This window comes from Molothrus aeneus, chromosome 2 (genome assembly GCF_037042795.1).
Source record: "Molothrus aeneus isolate 106 chromosome 2, BPBGC_Maene_1.0, whole genome shotgun sequence".
Taxonomy (NCBI): domain Eukaryota; kingdom Metazoa; phylum Chordata; class Aves; order Passeriformes; family Icteridae; genus Molothrus; species Molothrus aeneus.
The window spans coordinates 16058663-16076815 of NC_089647.1; positions in this window are offsets into that span (position 1 = coordinate 16058663).

The following is an 18153-nucleotide window of genomic DNA, read 5'->3' on the forward strand; positions in this document are numbered from 1 at the left end:
CTTCCTAAATGTCTCCTTTGGAAAGGGCAGAAGAGAGATTTGCCTCTGATCACAACCATTATAGCAAATAACATTCTACAGCTCAATATTATCATCAGCTGGTATTGATGTCCAGCTCCACATCCAATTACTGTGAAAGTATTTGAAAATACAGAAAATCCCAAAAAATATTCTGCATCAGTTTCCATGGAGCCAGGGTTTTCCCCAAATGTAAAATACTGCTTTGTATGGACAAATGGTATTCAGATGGAACTCCAACTTTCATTACATGCCATTACAGAAAAGCCAAAGAAAGGCTCTCTACATGAAATCTTAACACAAGCAAAGTTTCCAGTATCCATGACAGCAAGGGTCTTGGACATAAATGATGTCTGAATAGGGCAGGGTGCTTTTTTCCAGATGGCTCTGACACTCCACATTTCCAGACTGACACTTCAGTTGCACTCACTTTAAATAGCACGTGCACTTGCAAATTTAGTAGGTCATCATTTTATGTGTTGTAGCCCACTGTATCCATGTGTTTTTGAATTTCACTGTTTCTAGTTAAATCTGTATTATTCCCAGACTCATGGAATCACAGAGCTTTTAGGCTTGGAAGGGACCTCTGGAGATCACCCTGTCCAACCCCTCCTGCCAAGGCAGGGTCACCTGGAGCAGGTGACACAGGAATGTGTCCAGGTGGGTTTGGAATGTCTCCAGAGAGGGAAACTTCACAAGACTCCTGGGCTGCCTGTTCCAGTGCTCTGCCTCACTCCATGGAAAAAGTTCTTCCTCATGTTTGGTGAAACTTCTTGTGCAGTTTATGGCCATTGCTCCTTGTCCTGTCACTGGACACCACTGACAAGAGCCTGGGCACCATCTTCTTGTCACCCTCCCTGGAAATTACTGAGATCTCATCTCATCTCATCTCATCTCATCTCAGCCTTGTCCAGCCTAAACAGGCCCAGCTCCTGCAGTCTCTCCTCCTAAGAGATGCTCCAGAACCCTCATCATCTTTGTGGCCTCTGCTGGACCATCTCCAGAAGCTCCATGTCTTTCTTGTCCTGAGGAGCCCAGAACTGGACACAGTTACATTGTGTGAAGTTTCTGTGAAGTGCGCTGCCTCTGAATTGTGGGCTAAGATCCAAAACTGCACAAAAAGGCCCCCAATTTGCATTTAAATATCAGCTCTGTGCTATACCCAATGATTAGTCATCTGACACCACTACTTTATGGGAGGTGGCATATTTTTAAAATGTGAGATTTTTATAGCATTCTGCATACAGAAGATCCAAGCATCAGGATGAATTATTTGACTGTAATTGCTTTATCAACTATCTATTCTTGGGATGATTGTGCTAAAACTCTCAGCAACATGGACTCAAACAGCATATTTTTAAAAGTTCTTTAAATTACTTTGTAAGAGTAAACTGGGGAAGATCTCAATTTTAAACAATGGGGAAATTGAAGTCTAGGAGGATTCACTTTGTGACTGGCTCAAATTAATAGTCCAAGGCATTTGAGTAGAAAAAAATCTCACAATTCTTACTTACTAAAAAGATGATTAAAATAATTGCACCAAAACAAATTAATTTCCAATTTCTTGCAACACAAAAAATACTTCTTCCTGACAGACTGCACATACACCTTACAGTCATCTCTGTGAAAATTACAGAATGCTGATAACTCCAGGGTGTTTTTTTGTTGAGTGGTTTTTGTGGTTGTTTTTTTTTTTGTGTGTGTGTGTAGGAGCACAACCTGCCTTGTTCCTTTTTCAGAATACTCTTAGTTATCAGGTTCCTGGTATCCAACCAAAAGTCTTTCAGTCCTGCATCACATTATGAAACTGGCGATGTGCTAGAAGGGGAAATCACTTTTTATTCATCAAAAACACTTTAAAGGAATATACTCTAAATTAGGAACACTGGGACTTACTGATATTCAATACTGGAAACATGCAAATTTTCAAAAAGTGTTAGGATGAAGTAGCAGTTATTTTACAGCTGTTAAAAAGCCAATATCTGCAATCTAATAAAACACCTGTTGCCTTCACTTTTTAGCTGTGCTACTTTCAATTCATCTCAGTGTCCTAGTATAAGTAGTATTTTAGTAGCATATGATCTCATTCAAGCTAAAATGGTGTTTTGCAGATTGCCAGTCTCTATTTAAAAACACACTTTAAATATTCTAGCATATGGAAGATGTCCCAAGAAGAAATAAACTAATATATATATATATATATATATATATATTGCCTGAAATTACACAAAGAGCAAAATCACTCACAATCAAACATCCCATATCCTGTCAGCTGGAGCAACCAACAGAGCATTTCCAAGAGTGTTCTTGGGTATTACCTCTGGTCTCCTTGCCTATGTAGTGTTTTAACACGGGTGAAAAATAATGTACTTTCACCAAAGTTCTAGTCTCATGAATGGCTGACCCCCATCAGATTAAATTAAATCATTAACTCCAGCAGGAAAATACATTGTGCACTGACTTACAAAAGAGGACATAAACAAATTTATAATTAATGGCAAATTGATATGCAATAGTTGAATTCACTTACATAGGATCACACAGGTTTAATAAAAGAGATAATTGCCAAGAAATCAAAGATTGGCTTGATCAAGGTAATGTGGATTTACAGGAGCCAAACCCAGCAATTCAGCAATTTTTACACCTGCCTTGAGATCATCTACAAATAACTACATTGTGAATTATTTGAAAACCTGATTGGTGAAAAACTCCATCACTTCCACAGCAAACTCCAGGCAGAAACTGTGAAAAGCTAATTCTGCTGAAAGAAAATGCAAGCCTTTTGAGATAGGATGCTGCCAAAGACCCTTGTGAAACTCTGCATGGAAAACAAGACGAAAGTTGAAGTTAGAAATATTACTGGAAAAGCTTCACTATTGTCAGAAATCAGTGGGTGCAAATTTACACACTTTTTCACATCAGCATCAAGATGAAAAGAACCTTTAGAAGCTAATTATGGGAAGAATGATGGTGGGTGATCTCAGCAGGGAATGCTGAAGGAGGACACAGACAGTGCAGCAATTCCTTGGGAGGTCAACAGCTGAATGTTCAAAGCCAGCATTGGCTACCACTGGCTAACTGGAAACACCAGCATTTAAACAAAAATCCATCAATTTTGCTTACCAATTGTGCAGATAAATTACATTCAGCTTGGTCCTAGCTGAGATTGTTCTCTCACATCCATGTAAAATGGATTAATCACTCCATTGCAACTGGACTTGCTGTTCCTGAAGGAAATGCTTAGCTTACCTCATTTAAGAGCTCACCTGAAGAGGACACTACAAGATATTACAGCCTCACTTGATGATGGCTGAGGTCATCATGCTATCATGGGTACATGCACAACACTTTCAAGGCAGCAAACTCTTTCATGAAGCTTTGCTGCTCTGAGGAAGAAATCAGCATGCAGAAGAATGTGACAAAATCCCAAACAGCAGCTTGTATTCTGGCAATACTTGAACCCTCACTACTGATGTAGCACTGAAACTGCCTTCAGTAATACTGATAAAGGGGCCAAGGTGGACATAGGGCAGCACTTTTACATGAGAAAGAACCACAGAGAGTCTGGCACAGGGGCAAGAATGGGCATAGACTATGGGGTGGAATTAACACAACCACCAAAGCCCTCCCTTCCTTCCTTCCTTCCTTCCTTCCTTCCTTCCTTCCTTCCTTCCTTCCTTCCTTCTTTCCTTCCTTCCTTCCTTCCTTCCTTCCTTCCTTCCTTCCTTCCTTCCTTCCTTCCTTCCTTCCTTCCTTCCTTCCTTCCTTCCTTCCTTCCTTCCTTCCTTCCTTCCTTCCTTCCTTCCTTCCTTCCTTCCTTCCTTCCTTCCTTCCTTCCTTCCTTCCTCCCTCCCTCCCTCCCTCCCTCCCTCCCTCCCTCCCTCTTTGATTCCCCTGTTTTCTTTCACCCCTTTAGCCAAACCCCACTTCTGCATGCTTACAAATTAGGTCAGGGACTAACACCACTTTTCATGCCAAGTGTGTAATTCTCTAATAAAACTTCCTGACTGTTTGCTGACCCTCAGACTTTTCTCATTCCTTTTGACCAATGAACATTTATGAATCTTGGGTACTTCCTTCCCCTTAAGGGTGGTCATCATAGCCACACAATGCTGTCTAAGTGCAATATTGACATGAAAGACTAAACATCATCTAATTAATTATTCAAGATGACATATTGCTTCTCAAAATGATGATATTGATATTTCTCACAATAAAGAAATGCTAATTGGCTCTGCTGTCAGTTTTCCACGAAAAACCAAGGAAACAAAACCCAAAATTAACAAAATATCCACCTCTTTTGTTTGATTTTGAGTACTCCACAGGAAAGAATTCTGATGGTTTTATCACTTAAACTGAAACATGTTCGATGCAGGGTTTTTGACAGATTAGTGTTAATGCTCTCAAACGTATGAGTTACCTTTGAAAACCAATTATTTCAGACAATAGAGAATAAGCTCTAACTTTTTATTCCCTTCCTTACACCTAATCCATAGTATGACTAGAAGTAGCTGTTTACAGAAACCTGCTCTTCAATGCTGCCCCTCAGAGGGCACATTCTAGAAATTCACAGTATCACAGAATGGCCTGGGTTGGAAGAGACCTTAAAGATCCCCTGGTTCCAAACCAGGCCATGGGCAGGGACATCTTCCACTAGACCTGGCTGCTCCAAGCCCTGTGCAGCCTGGCCTTGAACACTTCCAGGGATGGGGCAGCCACAGCTTCTCTGGGCAACCTGTGCCAGGGCCTCACCACCCTCAGAGGGAAGAATTTCTTCCCAATATCCCATCTAAATGTCATCTCTGTCAGTGTGAAGCCATTCCCTCTTGTCAGTCACTCCCTTGTCTAAACTCCCTCTCCATCTTCCCTGCAGATTCCCTTCAGGTATAGGAAGGCTGCAATTAGGTCACTCTTGAACCTTCTTTTTTTTCAAGCTGAACACTCCCAACTCTCTCAGCCTTTCCTCATAGCAGAGGTGCTCCATCCTTCTGTCCATCTCTGTAGCCTCCTCTGGACTCATTCCAACAGGTCCAAGTCCCTCTTGTGCATTTGAAGCCTACTGACTGTGCTGCTGCTGACTGTTCACCAATATGGCACATTCATGTATAATTCCTTAATTGCTTTAAAAATTGCATTTGCTACAGCAAGTTTTGTCCAAAAAACAACCTTGATGCCTCATTCCACATTCATGCCAGCCCCTAGGGACAACCTTGTTTTGAGTTTATGATTTTCCTCATATTGTCATCCATAATAATCTAAAAGCAAAATGAAATCTCCAAACTAAACCTGTAATAATTTTTTAATAAGCTCCACTGGCAGTACCAGCTAATTGTTTTAGCACCATGAACTAGAGACAGGCTGCTGTAGCTCCTGTTTGAGGCATCTAAATCCTGATCTAAAAAAAATCAAACGTGTGCACATACACATTTTTGTATGTTTCAGGTTACACTTTAGATGATCAAATTGTCTGCTACTTGAGAATTTCAAGTCTTCAAACATAATACAAAATTAGAAAATTACTATTGAACTAGCTAAAAGAGAAATAACTCCCATCCCATTTACCTAGTTCTTAGTTTTACAGCCATAAATAAAATCAAAGTGGTTTAAAATGAACTAAACCAGCAATTAATATAGCTCACAATTCTTGAAAAGTTTCAGAGTGCTCTTTGCGCAAAGAACTGACTGTATTACCACAGCTTAACAACTGATGATATTTAATTTTAAAGCATTACTTTCAAAAGTTACAAAAGCTGTGGCAAACAGACATGACAGACTGGTTTTGAATTTTAAAAATTTCAAAAACCAAGTATAAGAAAACAGTTTCAAATATTTTTCCTTCTGAAAATTTTTTTACAAGCCATAATTTGCCATTAATGATTACAAAAAAGTGAAAGGTTACACTTAGACAAATAGACAATGTTAAGAAACATTGTCTAATTTCTTGCAGATGAACCCCCTTTCTTTAAAGTTCTGTATACCCACATATTAGACAGTTTTGCTATTCCTCTTCACACCACCATTCAGAAATTTCACCATAATCTCACTTAAGCTTCCTTAAACCAAGAAATAGACACAAAAGGTTAAAGCAGCAGGTTTCTGTGAGACTGTTAGATGCTGTGTAAAGACTCCTTGTTTTATTCTATTCAGGGAGAAACATCTAAAGCATGTGTCTGGAATCCTCTATCACAAGCAAGTAGAGATACATGCCCAACTGAAAATAATCTATTCTTCAGACTACTGAGAAGTCTGCAGAACATTTTCAGCCTTTTGGAACCATACATCATGCAATGGTGTCATACAGATGGCAATCCCACTTGTTCTAAGATCTCCCTTATTTTCACCCTATTGATGGTCTGGGATATTTTATTATAACTCTAAATCTGACAATAGATTAACTGAATAAGCCACACTGTTGTTAGTAACTTAATCTACATCATCAGTGAGTAAAATAATTAAAAAATTTTTAACAGTAAAAATATTGTACATGGCACTCTCATTGTTTCAGCTTGGAGAGTGATTCTAGTATGTAATACCAATTGTTGGCTTTCAAATTCATAAACCTTTGTAAGTCTCATCAGAATAGAGCATTTTCTTTTGTAGTTTTTTTGTACATGCCAGCAGTAATAGAAATTCAACACTGAAGACAAATTGCTGGTTACACTGTATGGTAGAGAACTAGAATCATGGAGGCACAACTTCAGGGAAAAGACAACTTTTCTAATATCCAGCCTAAACCCTCCCTGACACAGCTTCATGCCATTCCCTCAGGTCGTCTCACCAATCACCAGAATCAAGAGATAGGTGCTGCCTCTCCACTTCCCCTTGATTTGAGTCAGTTGTAGACTGTGATGAGGTCTCCCCTCAGTCTTCTCCTTGATGCTCACATTTTAGTCACAGAACTCAGAATCTGAGCCATAAAGATGCATAATAAACATTTAGACATTCACTTTACTGTACTATGTTTAAAAAAAAAAAAAAGGAAAAAGGATGTTCAAATACATCATGGATAAAATCTATTTTTGATAAGCAATGAACACCAAGCCTGCAGAGTTACTAAGATAAGCAATACTGATAATGAAAAAGAGTTTGGACAATTATCCTTCAAAAGAAAAAAAGGCAGAAATTTCTTTATGGTTTGATTACTGTTTCAAGAATCTTAATCCAAATAAAGGGTTTGAAATTAAACCTGCCTGATATTACTGAGTCTTGGAATCATTAAGGTTGGAAAAGACCTCCAAGATCATTGAGTCCAACATTTGACTGGACACCACCATGTCACCTTCATCTTGGAACTTCAATGTCTGGTGACATCCTTTAGCCAACATCAGTGAATTTGGGGCTTAACAGCAGGATGTAACCTTTTTTGTTGTTGTTGTACATATTCCAACACTGGTACTTTCATAATAACCTGTTTTGAAGCTATGTTGGGAAATGTTCTCTGGTCATTGCTTATATGTAAACTGTGTTGCACTACTTAAAGGATGCCTTGGTTAACTGTCTGTAATGATTTTATTTATTTATGTGTGTATATATATATATATATATATATATATGTCACTTTATTTTTAAAAAGAAATAGTACAGTCTTCAACATAACAGGTTTTTTTAGGCAGTGTGTGTGACAGCTATAGTGGGTCTATAAGCTGCACAGATAATTTGGCTTAACAATACCAGCTTGACTAGCCAACTCGAAGTAAACAAGTCCCAGACACAATAATGCTAGGTCAGATTCAAACCCAAACAGAGGACCTCAGCCAACCCCTCTGAAGCACAGATGCACCCGTGTCATTAACCAGTGAGCTAGGTGGAGTGGACACCCTGAACCAATCATGTCTGTAAGCAAGTGAAATTTGAAAGCCTTATAGAAGGAACTGCCCCACAATAAACATAAGCTGTTACTGCACGAACCTTGTTGTGTCCCTGTCACTTGCCTGTCTCCAAAACAGTAACAGTGTGTATCTACTGCTCAAACAGAAGATCACACTTGGGGTATTTAGTGTGCAAGGCTGAGAACCAGTCCCATGCAACAGTCTCAACTTTTGGTAAAAATCCATTCTGTGGCTTTTGGCCCATAGTACATTATGGCATGATTCCCTTATTTGTGCAACATGTATCTCCTGCTTTGCATAAGTGCACAGCATTTATTCATTAACATTTCCTTAAACACCTCAAGAACCATGTAGGAAAGACTGCATTTTCCATAGTGTGGGCCATTGTAAAAGCAGGCAACCCCAACGTCTGGGAAGAATGATGCATCTGACTCCATGATATCAGAAGGCTAATTAATTAATTTATTATACTATATTATTCTATACTATATTACACTACATCAAAACTGAAACAAGCACTCAACTGAACAAAATCTTGTTTTGCGTGTCCAGACTGTCTCCTGCCCGACAGTCTGGACTCGGGCTTGGCCCTGATAGGCCAAGGGAACAAAGCACCATCACTTTGGATAAACAATCTCCATATTGCATTCCACTTTGGCACAACACAGGCACAGCAAATGAGATAAGAATTGTTTTGATCATTGTTTTCTCTGCTTCTCTCACTGCTTCTCTCAGGTTCAGAGCATGTGAATCCCACAGTGGGCTATGGTTCTTAGTTACAGCTGGGCAGGCTTTGCAGTGCAGAAATGAGGGCTGCAGGGGTGTCTTTACAGTTCTTCCCATTCACAACCAGGCACAGATTCCGGCCAATTTCTGAGTTGCTGGGAGATAGATGGCTGACAGAGTAGCCAGGAAATAATGGGACACATTGAAGTTCCCTAGGTCATGCTGGCAGCAAGAAGGACCAGTGTCCTTGCACACCCTGGGCCAGAAGACTCCCACTGACCTGAGTTGTGGAGAATGAATGAATTTCTCAACAGGTATATTCACAGGACTCATGATGAACAACCCTAAAATTAATGATAATGGGGACAATATGAGAAACAAAATTTTTAGTTACTTGGGGAAGGCCTTTAAAATTATTTAGGCAGATAAACAAAGTACTAAAAATTGGAAAACCCTCCGTCTCCTGAAGATCTAGTACTGGTTTAGACCATCCTTAGAAAATTCCAAATTGGGCATCAAAGTCACATTATGACAAAGTGAAGAAGGAAGACTGCAGATGTCAGTGGCTCAGGCACTAAACAGCATATGTTGTGGTCTTGAGCTCAGAATCCTGCCTTTTTAACTATTTATTTTTTTGCTTAGTGTTTTCAGAGCTGAAAGAAATGCAAATCAGGTGTGGTAGCAGCTTGTTTCCAGAAGGCTGCAGATAGATGTTATTTATTCTACTCTTCATTATTTCATTTGGGTATTATTTCTTATTAAATCTTAATTTATTCAATGCTGGGTTTGCCCCTCTCTTCCACTGTTTCCTATATTTTCCAGTTACATCCTAAAACTCCCATTTCCCTCACTCCTCAGTTTTGTGTTCTCCAAGTTTCCACCACCACATAGGTCCTGGTAAGTCCTTCCCACACAACAAGAACAGCAGTAGGCATATATTTCCAGGTATTTCCAGGCTTCTGTGCACTCTACTGGATAAGAGTTCCCATGACCAAGCTGAAAACTTGGTCATATGTTTGGTCATATGTTGGTCATACATTTGGTCATACTTGGTCATATGTTTTCCTCATATGAGGAAAAATGTTTCGCTAGCCCTTATCTGATCCTGCACATCATTTCCTCAAGCAAAACAGAACTTAGCATCTAGAGGATGTGTAATTTTTTCCCAATTATGTTTTTTTCTTGTGGCAACAAAACAAGAAGGATCTCAACAATTTTGCCTTCTCCCATGAAATAAAGGCTCTTGGATTGTATTTTGTTGAGTACCATACCAGTGTCACAACATATGTCTTGATTGTACCTGCAATACAAACTCAATATAAACAGCATTGATTCCTTTCTGAGACTATCATCCTTTTCAATTTCCTTGTTCTGAGGAACTTCTGATTTCTTGTCACTTGTGCAGGTGGAATCACAGAATTGTTTAGGTTTCAAAAGACCTCTAATATCATTGTGTCCAACTGTTCCCCCAGCAGTGCTAAACCCACCACTAAACCATGTCCCTCTGCCTCATCTAAAAGTCTTTTGAACACTTCCATGCTAAAGCAATACTCCTTTAAAATCCCCAGAAATGCTTTCCTGTGGGTCAAGCTACCTGGATTAGCTATAGCAGAGAGAGCACACACTGAGATAAGAATTCCAAATGGTAAGGAAATCTTGCTTTCCTGTTGTCATGATCCGCTAGTACAAGCGGGGGTCATGATGATTCGTTAACTGATCTCAGAGTGCAAAAACAACACAGAGGGGATTTCAGTATTAATCAAAACAAATGCACCTTTTATTGGGTGCCCACAACAAATGTGATAGAAGGATTAGAAAGGAGATAAAGGATAGAGAGATAGAGAAAAAGAGGGAGGGATATAGCTACCAACAGAGAGACGAAATCTTTGTGGTCCAGGCAACAGATCTGTCTTGTCACATTGGGGAGAATCTGAAAGTCTTTGGTTAACTCAGGGGTCTGTTATAGTCCTCCAGGGGAGGGGAACAGGTACAGGACAGTGGAGAATAAGTCCATTGAGAACAAGTACAGACAGTCCAGTTCTGAAACAGGACAAACCAGTCCCAGCAGTGAGCAGGACCCATTGTTTCAGGACTGGTTTCTATGGGAAACCAGTCTTGGTCCAGCGAACACATCTGCAGGTAACACTTGGCAAACATCCTGCTTCAGCCAGCCCAGCACTGCTGTGTTAGAATTATGGGGGTCTCAGTCTCGGTCCTTGGGAGGGGCTTCAATCTCTGTCCTTGACGATAGTTGTGAGGCAGATGAGGGATTTTCCATGGGGGATCACCAAAGTTACCTCAGAAAGTCAGACTTTCTCCAAAGTGACTGGTATCTGACCAAGAGGTGGGGAAATTCATGGGCTATTGTGATGAATGGGGATGGTCCCTGCTTGAAGCAGTGTACCATGGTGGCACAGCAAGCACACCCGCAAACAATCACTTGGTGAGTACCCACCTCAACCAGGCCAGAACTTCAGTCAAGGTCTTCAGGGTCTTGGTCTCTGTCCTTGTGATGGTCAGGAGGGAAATGAGGGAAACTTCAGACCATCTCTTACACCACCCTGTGACTCACGTTGCCGACAAGAGAGCTCCATCAGCAGGGTTCTGTAGTGATGTTGTGAAGTCTTCAGGACTTGTCAATGTTGGTAGCATATCCTGGAAAACAGAGACAGTACGTCAGAGAGAGAGAAGAAAAGAAGGAAAGGAAAAATCGGAAAAAGGAAATAGGAAACAATAAACAAATACAGTCAATATTAATACAACAATTTTTTCAAATAATCAAAACAAATCACAAAAATAAAAAATAATTTTCACGCGATTACAAAAAATTATTTCAAAACACACATCCAAATTTTATAATCTATTTATAATTCATAATTATGGTTTACTCATATAGTTTGCCTTGCATCAATAGCCTTGGGGAATGTCCACAGGAGAGAGGAAATCGGCCAGGTTATAGATGGCATTAATTATAGATGTCAATTGTGTGAACTGTTTCATCATTCTCCAATTCATAATGAATAAGATTGCTGATAAAATAAAACTAATCAAAACTAAAATCAAAAGGACAATGATGGAATGACACAATTTGTTCAGGACACTTGTGGCAGTAGGTGACCACCTAAAAAGAGTATCCTACCACCTGTGTTTGGCATTTTTTCTTACCCTTTCTATAACACAATGTATTTCTTTCACATTGTGAAAGAAATACAGTTACCAGGGTTTTCTGTCCGTTTTTCTTGACCTTTCCCAAAATATCGATTAAATCCTGATGAAGCAACAATTGCTTTACCCAAGTAAGGTTCGTCACAATGGGGGTAGGCAATAGTTTGTGAATCGGTGTGTAATTGGATTGTAAAAGCTGATAAGAAGTAACTGGGGCTTCACAAGAAAAATCACATCCTGTGATTTTAGTAAAGTTACAAACACAAAAATTTGAATTATTTTTAGTATCCACTACTACCTTTTCTACAAATACAGTATCACAAGCAGTTCTAAGGCATGACCACCCATTGCCTACATATACAAGGACTGTTTCAGAAGTCTCGTTAGGATGAATTTCAAAATGACAGATATTTTGCTCTGTCCAGACATATGTGTTGAGCTATAATTGCAATACTTTCACAGATGAACCCCTGTTGTTCTCAGACAATAGGAGTTTCTAAATTAACAGTTTGCCATTTCTCACCAATTTGATGAGCTCATTCCCTAAGCTTGGAAGGACAGAAAATAGCACCATCATGATTCAGCCCTAATGCAATCATAGGAAACATCAAATGCACTGAGGCATTACATATAGTTAGTACAAAGGGGGTGGTTGTGTTTGTGATGGGGTTGTAAGTAAAATCCAGCAAGATTGGAATTCTTTTTCAAAATCAGTGGCAGTGTACCAAATTATTTTCCGAATTTCAGTAGGAAAAGTGCTTTCTTCACCTTATAATTGAGGCAGCAACTGACTGCATCCACAATTGAGCCTGGATACAGCTGAGAGCCAAAGAAACATTGTTTGCTGTAGCACCGAGTGCATCAATTACCAATTTGTGGTCATTCACATTTATCTTTTCCCTATTTGGTAATATGTTTGATAACAACCACTGATGTGTTCCCAAAGCCAGTAAGGATGACTGCAGTGGTTGTAGTAATTTGGTCAAATCTCTAGTTGTGGCAGCCAATTTATTCATTAATACTTCTGAATCAATGCTATTTAGAATCCCCAATCCTGTTCCCACAACACCAGCTATGTCTCTTGGTGTCCGTCTTTTAAAAGGGTTCCATTTTCACAACCAGGTAGTCCAGCCCTAGAAGGAAGTTTGCAAAAAACGTGAATGAGCTGGCTGAATTTCTGAGGCATTATTTTGCATTGGCAATTTGTTTAAGAGACCATGCTGGTCTCTTGTTGTTGACCTGTTTTCCTGATTATATATGGTCCAATTTAAAAAATTCTCGGGTTTAGCATAACGGATGGTTGGGTGGTAGATGTTACCATAAAGGGAGGGAAAACATTATTTTTGTCATCCAACACTAGTGTTATCATGGTTAATCAGGTCTTTGTGCCCCTCAGAATTCTTCTGTGAAAAAGTAAACACAACAGAATTCTGCCACCAAGAGGCAGAAAAAATTAGAATGATGGAATTATCCAGAGTGTATTTATCTGATGCTCTTTCCCCAGAGCATTGGAGGCTACCCATGCATGTTCATTCTGAGGGGTTTTTAGCACAAGTGGTACTTGCCCTATAGTAAGAGAGGTCCACCAGAACAGGCTGTCCAGGGTAATGTGCTGGATTCTTAGGATCATTTGGTACACACAGCATAGGAGTCAGTGTAGATACAGACAAGAGAGGTATTCTGTACCTCATGTTGGAAAACACTCCAAACAGCTATCAGCTCCCCTGCCTGAGCACTGCCTTCTCCTTAAGTAATAATTCCTTCACCAGAGGAAGTGTGGAGGGCTGCTGCCCTGTATCTCCACACCTTTCTCCCTCGTGTAGCAGAGGCATCAGCGAACCAAGACTTTGCTGATTGTTTGAGGGAGAAAGGAGGGGCTACTTTAGTTACAGAGGCAGGTTTGTCATGGCTGCTACCCAAGCTCTCGGTTTCTTGTATCACTAATTTTTTTACAGCTCCTTTTGTTATTGAGAAGATGCTACAGTACTGTTCAATCTGAGCATACCACTTTCTAACTGAAGCTCTCTGGGCCACCCTGTCAGGTGGGGGGGTCCTAGTACTGACTGTCTTAATAACTTCGAAAGGGCCTCTCAATACAATTGGTTGTTGTCGTGCAATTTTTTCCACTTCTATGAGAGCTAAGCTAACCACAAACAATCTTTTTTCCCAGTTAGTGTATCTCTTCTCAGGATCTTTGAAACCACAGGAATAAAAACCAAGAGGCCTTGTTGGACCCCTAGGACCCCGCTGCCAGCCCTGTGTACTGACAGCCCTGAGGAGGCAAGTGCCCATTCCCGCTGCCAGCCCTGTGTACAGACAGCCTTGAGGAGGCAAGTGCCCATTCCACCTGGAAAGGACCTGTAGCATGGATAGGGCTCAGCACTTGATGAGCTGTTGCTTCAAAAATCAGCAATTGCAATGCTTCCTTGTGAGAAGAAGTCCAATCCCATTTCACCCCTTTCCTCAGCAAGTCATAAAGGGGAACAAATGGGTCGTTCTTGTTACTAAGAAAACTATCTGTTCCTTCTACAGGAGATATAGCTGCTATGGTTTTTTGAAGAAGAATTGCTGTGAGTTTAAGTGATTCTGGAAGGCCTCAAATTAAAGGGGGCATAATTTCAGACTTTACAGGTAATTGCATGGGTGACTCATAGCCTGCAGTTAATTTTCTTTCATGCATTATTTGCAAACAGGTAGCTTTGTGAATGTTTTCCAGGAGTTGGTCGGGGGTACCAACTATGGCTAAAGGGTCTCCCTTTCCAAGGTGTTCATTCCCCTGGCCCATAAAGCTGTACACTGTGTCAGGGACCATGTGTGATGCTTATCTCCTGATGTTAAGAAAACTCCATGTCCCCAATATCCACTGGCCTCCTGTTCAGACAAATCAATTTGATGTCCCCCAGAGAGAGACACTCAAAATACATATTCTGTCTCTGCCCGTACTCCTTTTTTATGTGCGGGTCGAGATCTTCGTCATCGATATAGTTGTATTCTGTTTTAATTAGAGGTCTCAAGCTACAACAGCAGTGTTCCCCACAATTTTTCATCAGAGTTAATTATTTTTGAGGGTAATTTGGATTAATGTGAGGAGTTTCCTTCTCCTCTGCCTCTGTTGAGGAATCAGCATTCTGTGAATTCTTAAAATATTCATCTCTCAAGGCAGCCCATAATAAATGATTTTCATTTCTTTGTTCATCTAATTGCTTTTGCAAAATTTACACTAAGGTTTGAAGGGAGTCTATTATCGCTTTTTCCTCACTTCTTCACTTAAGGTGACTTTCTATAGCTGCTGTAAGACAAGCTCCCAAAACTGAGCATAAAATAGTTTTGTTTTTGCCTAGTTTAAATTTTGTTTCATGTTGTAAAGAACATACTTTATCAATAACATTTTCCAAATTAAACCAGTTACTTTGTGCCCATTCTTCTCCTCCTGCAGAAGGTTTGGCATTATGTTTAGATAGTAGAGCATAAAATTCAGCTTAGCTTTTGCACTGAGGTTTTCAGTCATTTTGTGAAGGGACCAGAAAACCACTACAGGGAGGTACAGACTTAAGTTACACAACCACACAGCCTTTGCTGTGTTTCCCTTCGCTTCCCTGGGTGGGTGAAGAGACCAAATCTGCCTGGGAGGTACTCCTTAGTTACTGGTTGTCCCTTTGCTTCCTAGACAGTGCAGATTCACACATACACAAAAACAGTTTCCCCTTTTTGCACTGTGAGTCTCTTACACCTATTTAGCTTGCAATTCTCTGCACAAGTGAGAGAAGCCCAGGATGAGGGTAGTGTTTAACCCAGGACCCGTAGAGCAATGACCTAAGTAGTACTTAGCTGACTGGACATACTCTAGTTGATTAGTCTGTTCCTTCCCATTACATTACAAGTGACATAAATACAATCTGGGGGAAAGCTAAAGTAACTGCTGCTGCTGTTACTAAGAGAATTACTCTGAATTTTCAGCCCTATGTGGTTCACAATTTTTTTTTTGGGTTTAAGCATGATTCTCTGCAAACCCCGCATGACCCTTAGCCTTCCCTCAAGATGCCACTTACATTTTCTTACATTTTTTTTCACTGGCCAGTATTATTGGTGAAACACAATTGTTCTACTCACACTTCAGCAGATGCTTTTCAAACCCTTCTATTCCATAGCTGAATAAGCAAACAAAAAATAATATTCTGTCCTTCCTATGAACTTCCAAAGATCATGTTAAAATTTTACCCTCCCAGAATTTGACAGACAAGTGCCTACAGATAAGCTGGGGATTTCCATGTGCACAATTATAGATTTTGGGTGGTGAAAGTGCAGCCAATAGCCAACCCTCTGACCTTTGCATGGTCCTTTAGCATGTCAATGTCTATGCAGAAAATAAATGGTGTAGATGCATGGCTAAAAAAAGATCAAGGCCAAGTCAAAGTTGTGATTAGACAGTCCCAAAGAAATCCTGGTTTTAACATAAAGAGATGTTTTAGTGTTAATTCAATACAGCTTAATACATAGATATTGTCTATATTCATAGTCACAAGCATACATATATATTATGGTTTTAGTGGTATTCTGGCTTTAAAAAAGGTAGGTAGCACAAGCTTTGATAAAAGCACTGTGCCAAGAGGGTAGTCATAGCATTGAAGAGTGTCCTGAGTTGGGAGGGACCCACAAGGATCACTGAAGTCCAGTGGAGTAAGTGCTGTGGAGGGAACAGTCGGGTATTGTCTGCTCTTGGGGGGGTTCTGTGTGGATTGCTGATTTTCTCTGTCAGAAGTACTGTTGCTGTTAGTGCTTGTTTCCTGAACTCATTGGTGTTCCAGTAAATTGCTCTTACCTCAACCTGTGATCTTTACCTCTTATGCTGCCTGTTCTCCTCTCCATCCCACTGTGTGCTGGGGTAGGATGGAAAGGGAGGACAGTGAGGACATGGTTTCAATGGAAGTGGAAGCAAAAAATTGGGGAGTACCATTCCTAAATAACAACATCTCTCAGCCACCTCTCCTTCAGGCTGGACAAGCCAAGTGACTGCAGCCACTCCTTGCAGGGCTTCTTCTCAACATCCTTCACCATCTTTGTAGCTCTCCTGTGGATGTTCCCTAATAGCTTTATAGCCTGCCGATATTGGGGTGCCCAGAACTGCCCCCAGCACCTGAGGTGAGGCTGATCCAGTACAGAGCAGAGCCCAGCAGAGCAGGACAATCCCCTCCTTGGCACAGCTGGAGATGCTGGGCCTGACACCCCCTAGGACACAGCTGGCCCTCTTGTGACTCATATCCAACTTTCTGTAGACCAGAATCCTGAGGTCCCTTTCCCCAGTGCTGCTCTCCAGTGTCTTGCTCCCCAGTCTGTCCATACATGTGCGGCTGCCTCATCCCAGGTGCAGAATCTGGCAGTTGTTTTGTTAAACTTCTTACAAATACCTGGAGACAGTAGAAGACAGCAATGGCACAGAGAAAATGTAGATTATAATGAGAAAAATTTATACAAAGACTTGTGAGAATGTAGATTATAATGAGAAAAAAATATACCAAGACTTGTAGAATTAGGGCAAAGTACAAGAGTTATTCAAGCATAAGAGAACTGTGTAACTTGCAGCCAATGAACACTAACTCCTTTGTTTGCTGAAATGTATTTATAGTAAAAAGTTTTCATAGTTACCATGCATTATTTATGGAAGACCATTGAGCACCCAGGCTTGTGCAATTCTGAAATAAATTGTGTATCTTGAGCGTTTAATTATTGGCATGTTGCACACCAAGTTATGAGTCTGATTTTTGTGGACAATAACAGGACAACGGGAAATGGATTTGAGAGGAATAGCGGACTTTTCTTTACAAACAAGCTGTGGATCTGCTGGTAGATAAAACTAGCACTGGGAGATAAAAGAAACAATGGGAAGGATTCCACTGATTGATGAATGGAAAAAGATATTTACTTTTACAAATAAACTTTAGGTTTGCTGAAAAATGAAATTGGACATTAAGAGATGAAAGAAACAATGGGGAAGAAAAACCCCTAAATTCTGTAAGAATTAAAAATTAAAAGGGAGGGTTATCCATTAGAGAGAAATCTTTGGGATCAGGCGTTCCGGGAAGTCTGTACCTCTCAAATATCTCAGCCAATGGGGAAAGAGAGAAGGGAAATTAGGATAAAAAGGAGGCTGCATCCTCCAAAAATTTGAGAGATCCCAGGGGAATGCCCCATGGCCTCTCCCTTTATCCGAATAAAGCCAGAAAGGACTCCTCTGTCTCCTTTTTGGACATAAACCTCTGGTGTTTGTGGAGTAATTTTCCTAACAGCTTCAAAATGAAAGCAAGCAGATTTAGATTGGGTATTGGAAGAAAGCCTTCCCTGTGAGGGTGGTGAGGCCCTGGCACAGGCTGTCAAGAGCAGCTGTGGCTGCCCCATCCCTGGAAGTGTTCAAGGCCAG